Source organism: Elephantulus edwardii, unplaced genomic scaffold (genome assembly GCF_000299155.1).
Source record: "Elephantulus edwardii isolate Elephantulus edwardi_28Jun2011 unplaced genomic scaffold, EleEdw1.0 scaffold00334, whole genome shotgun sequence".
NCBI lineage: Eukaryota > Metazoa > Chordata > Mammalia > Macroscelidea > Macroscelididae > Elephantulus > Elephantulus edwardii.
Window position 1 is genome coordinate 689,430 of NW_006400084.1, and position 5,777 is coordinate 695,206.

Below are 5,777 nucleotides of genomic sequence, written 5' to 3' on the forward strand. Positions count from 1 at the left end.
TGATGATGGGAAGTTTGGCAACAGATATTGATGATAGCTGTACAGAATGATTAATAGGTGCAACTGAATCATGTTTTTGTAGTTAGGTGCCATCGACTTGGTTTCACGATGGTCCCACTCCATCCTCACATTTGAGCCCATTGTTGCAGTTAAGGTGTCAATCCATCTTGTAGAGGGTCTTCCTTTTTTTTCATTGATCCTGTGCTTAATGAAGTATGAGCTAGAGAGACTGGTCTCCATCACAAGGGACTGTTTCCTCCTAATAACATGTCCAAAATATGTGAGACAGAGTCTCATTATTCTTGCTGTAAGGAGTATTCTAGCTGCACTTTCTCCAGACAGGTTTTTCTTCTGGAAGTTCATGCGACATTCAATATTCTTTGCCAGCATTGTAGTTCTAAGGCATCAATTCTTAAGTTTTCTGGGTTCACGGTCTAACTTTCACAAGCATATGCAGTGAAAAATACCATGCTTGGGTATACCGTGCTTTAGTCCTTAGAGTGACATATTTATTCCTTAGCATTTTGAAAAAGATTTGTCCATTAATTACAGATCCAAATAAAATGAAATCATCACCAACTTCAGTCTTTACTCTCTTTATCATGGTTCATTGGTCCCAGAGTGAGAATTTTTGTTTTCTTAATGCTGAAGTATAATCCATACTAAAGGCTATATAATATTTTCTCTTCATCAGCAAGTGCTTCAAGTCTTCTTTAATTTCAACAAGTATGGTTGTATCATCCATACATGGCAGATTGTTAATGATTCTTCCTCCAGACTTGATGCCATGTTCTTCTTCATACAATCCAGCTTCTTTGATTATTTTCCCTAAATATGCATAAGGAAAGGATACAATCCTGATGTACACTTTTTCTGAGTTTAAACCATGTCCTATTACCTTGTTAGATTTAAAGGACTGCCCCTTGTTCTATGCACAGTTTCTGTACAAGCACAATTCGCATTCCATGTCAGGGCTGCAGAGCTGCTCTCCCTTCCTTTCCCAGAACAGTCACCGAAATGCTCAAACCACAAGAAGCAGCAGGTGTGGCTCTGTTTCTCTCTGTTAAGGATGCAAAACTGTTCTACCTCCATTTCCCAAGAATCTGCGACCCCATCCTATTTCCTTATCCTGTGAAAAACTGTGAAGATCCCCCTCCCCAATTTCCTTGTAAGACAATATAAAACCCCTCTCTAATTTTAGGAGGAGGCCGGTCTCTACTTTGGAGCCAGCCTGGATGTGGGTTCTGTCTTTCCTCGGTTACCTTATAGTCTGGGATTCTCATATTTTGCAATGTTATCCATAATTTATTATGATGCATAAAGTTCAATGCCTTTCCATAGTCATTAATGCACAGATAAACATTTAGCTGAATTATACATGTCACAAATGTTGAATTTGCAAATGTTGTGTTATATATATATTTATCATAATAAAAACAACAATAAACATTATCTCAAATGCTATGCTGTTTTAGTTGTGATTATAAACTCAAAAACATGAGAGAGGAGTCCCATGAGTGGGAACTGACTCAATGACAATGGGATAAAAGTAATAATGTAATTCTAGAAGTGGGCAATGTTGTGCTTAGGTGCCATCACAACCTATAAACAATGGCTTTGAAGCTTTCCCTGTTCTGTGCCATTCAGATGCTAGAATTGTGGGGATGATTGATTTCTGTAAGTGATTTAGGGGCCTCTGTATTGAAGTGGGTGAAACCAAGTCTCTCCGTGGAGGCTAGGATTTTGAAGCTCTGCCTCACTTACTTTGGGCACATGGCCAGGAGAGATCGGTCCTTGGAGAAGGGCATCAGGAAGGGTGGAGGGACAGCACAGAAGAGGGAGACACCGCATGAGATGGATTGATACTGGGGTGATTGGGGTTGGTGTGTCAGATTAGTAAGACTGGCTCCAGACATGGAAAGGTTCAGAGCTGCTGTACATAGGGTCTCTATGCATTGTAGGCTACTCAACCAATAACATTCTATGACAGGTTCGGAAGCAGGAGTGGCATTCACTTCCTAAACAACCTGCCTCTGGAAACTCTGTGAATTTTGATAAACGTTGATGGTTGTAGAGGGGCTCTGGGCCTTTTGTTTAGAGGGTTGCTATGAGTCGTGCTCCACTCAAAGGCAATCAACAACAATAACATCCTTTCATAAACTTCTTATTGAGGAACTAGGAGGATTCCCCATATGAAAAATGCTAGTAATTTAGTCTTATTTCTCAAAGGATATTGTAGTTCAACTACTTCTTAGATTGCATCTTAGACTGAAATGCAAAAATAGCTACATTCCCTTTGAGACTTTCTTAGAAATTAAGATTTTCCATTCTAGCCCTTCTCTGACTGACTTGCAAAAATTCTTGTTGACTCTCCAAGACCACAGAAAAAGGGAACAGGCAAGGTGATGGTGCCCTTAGGGAAGGAAAGACTTTTTACCGATTAGCAAACTTATAATGCCTCTGTTGGTGGATAGATGCCATGCAAAAACCTTTTAAGAACACAAAAGTATTGCTATTACTCAACTTATAATGTCAACTATATTATATATTTTCCCATTATAGCATTTGAGATCTCTAGACTTGCACATGTTGTCATATAGAACCAAATACAGATCAGAACCATTAACTTCATCTTAACTCATTTCCTGTAGTTTAAGTATCTTTTTGTTATTATGTTGTTCTAAGCTGTCACTGTTATTAGTAATTGATATTTATCCTTTAAAAATAGAATACTTTAATGTTCTCTTTTTGTATAGACGTATACTTGATCATTTGGAGTAGTCTACTAACCATGGTATTTTCAATTGTTTCCTATGCATCTGAAAGTTGGACAATGAATAAGGATGACAGAAAAAAAAGAATCGATGCCTTTGTATGGTGTTTTTGGAGAAAAGTACTGAGTAGTGAGTGTATGGATTGCCAAAAGAACCAACAGTTTTGTCTTGAAGGAAATGTATCCAGAATGCTCCTTAAAGGCAAGAATGTTGAAGTTTAATTTCATAGACTTTAAACATGTTATTAGGAGGGCCCAGTCTTGGGAAAAGGCAGTATTTTGGGAAAATGGCAGACTCAGAGAAAGAGAAGATCTTCAACCAAATGGATTGATATAGTGACTGTGAAACAATGGCCCCGAACACTTCAGAGATGGTAGGGTGATGCAGGATAGAACAAGGTTCAGATCACCCTGCGGCTTAATCAATTCAAGGTCACCTAACAACAACAACAACTAACCTAATATCTACAATACTGAGAAAAATTGGAAAACATTTTGGATTCATAGATGTTATTATGATACGGTGACAAAATTTCAGAAATAACCAATTCCTACTTTTACGATAGAAGTTAACTTTTAGAGCTGTGACAGAGATTAGGTTCTGCGAGAAGATATAGCAAGATGTATAAATCCGAAGAGAAAATATTGCCTGAGATAAAGATAAGCCAGTATTTATAACTAAATGCATATGATGTTGTTGATTGCCTTCAAGTCGAGCATGACTCATGGTAACCCTATGAACAAAAGGCCTGAAGCCCCTCTACACTATAGACATTTATCAAAGTTCATAGACTTTCCAAAGGCATGTTATTTAGGAAGTGTGTTCCAATCCTGCTTCCAATGCACACTCACGCCCGTAAGGCTAAAAATCGTATGCCATTTTCTCTATTCTAGAGAGTGAACATTGTTGCATTATTGTAGGTTTGGTTTCCTTTGTTTGTATTGGGTCCATGGACTGAAGAATAAAGAAAAAGAGGAGGAAATTTAAGGAGAAAAAAGGATGTTTGGCAAGTATAGTAATCTGAGATGGGGGAAGCCCTTACTATTGAATCAGAATGCACTCATAGATGACCTTCCAATGGGAAAGGTTTAGGGTTCAAGTCTGCTATTTATAAGGTAAATATGAGTCATGGTCAATTTCATGGTACCTAACAACAACAAACCTCATGGGAGGAGACTGTGTATCTTTCTCTCCCCTCAGCCACTGGTGGAGTTAAACCACCAAAGAGATGTAGCATTTTGATTCAACAAATTGCATGCCTTGTACATCCATGAGCTAAATAATTATTCATAAATTCTGTGTCAGATCTTGTGCTAAGTTTGAGAGAGAAACTGAATAAAATAATCATGTCTTCTCTTTTGCGTGAGGACCTCAGCATAGTCAGAAAGACAGGCATTGAACAAATAATTAAGAGTGAGAAGTTTATTATGAAAAGAGAACAGGTAGCTATTACGGGAGCATTTAAGAATGGGTTCTGGCCATTACTACCTGAGCACTCAAGATGTGTGACTTCACCGAGGACCAGACCACAGAATTTAAGGAGGTCTTCCAGGTGTTTGACAGAACAGTTGATAGATCCTGTACAGCAAGAGTGAGGATGTAATGAGGTACCTGAGCCAGAACCCCACCAATGTCAAGGGGCTCAAGGTCCTGCAAAACCCTAAGAGTGATGAAATAAATGTGAAGGCCCTGGATTTTGATTACTTTCTGCTCATGCTGCAGACTGTGGCTGAGAACAAGGACCAGGGCACCTATGAAGACTATTCTGATGGCCTCCGGTGTTTGACAAGGAAGGAGCAGCACTGTGATGGGTGCTGAAATCCCACATGTCTTTGTCACACTGGGTGAGAAGATGACAGAGGAAGAAGTAGAGGTGCTGATGGCAGGTCAGTAATAGTTGTATCAGCTATTAAGAGCTCATCTGTATGGTGCTGAATGGCTGAGGTCAGCCTTTCCTGTGTCCCTAGAGTCCTGTGCCTTTTCCTGTGAGAGACTATATGTAGCCCTGAAAGCCTCCCCCGTTGTTAAAGTACCTTTTCCATCTTTAATCTCTTGAATAATGCTTGCCAGTAGCATTCACCAAATAAACTTGTTTTCCATGCCCAGAAAAAAAAAATGGATTCTGATATACTTGAATGAAGGAGACAGAGAAGTAGGAAAGAGAAAAATATATCCTCAGGAAATGAAGTTGTAGCATAAAGGATAATTAACAGTTTGGCTGGGCAAAGGGTGTGTTGAGTCTGTAAGTGGTGGAGAAAGGCAAAGATGTTGGGTAGAGAGAAAAGCACACTGCTTAGCCTTGTTCTTTGCTATAGACCAAAGATCAGCAAACTATGACCCATGCTACCATAACAAAAAAGGAACTCTGGTATCACTGTACTTAAATGTGTGATTGTTAACCAGAAGGGTCATTAGTTTGACCTGACCAGCTGCTTTTCAGGAGATAGACACAGTGAGCTGCTCTGTAAAGAATTACAACTTTTTAAAACCTATGGAGCAGTTCTAGTTAGTCCTATTGGGTTGCAGATGTTATGGGGCAGTAAGAAAAGTACAACAGTGTAAAGTGTAAATATCAGAATTTATTTGTTTTACAGTTCTAGAGGCTAAAAGTCTGGTTTCAGGGTGTAAGCAGCACTATACTCATTCTCCGTCAATTGCAGGGAAGCATCCTTTTCTCTTTTAGATACTGGCAAACTCAAGTGATTCTTGAAATCAGTTGGCATACCCTCACATGCTGGCTTCCTTCATGTGTAATTCTGTTTCTGTATTTGCACTTCTCTTGTTCAAGCCAACACTCAGAAGGTCTTAAAATTCAATCCATCTACTTTCCCTAAATTTAACTGCTAACAAAAGAAAAACTCTACATCCATAAACAAGGCTACGTTTACAAGTACAAGGGTTAGGATTTGAACATATCTTTTTGGAGGTCACATCACTATCCATAACAGCCATTTCTATATTACAACAAAAGAGTTGAATCGCTGGCAACAAAGACTCAAAAAT

At 39.0% G+C, this 5,777-nt stretch overlaps 1 pseudogene; it reads left to right on the forward strand.

The window, feature by feature from the left end:
- The first annotated feature begins 4,275 nt into the window (after nucleotides 1–4,275).
- Nucleotides 4,276–4,717, forward strand: LOC102877648 (annotated as a pseudogene).
- Nucleotides 4,718–5,777: the final 1,060 nt, after the last annotated feature.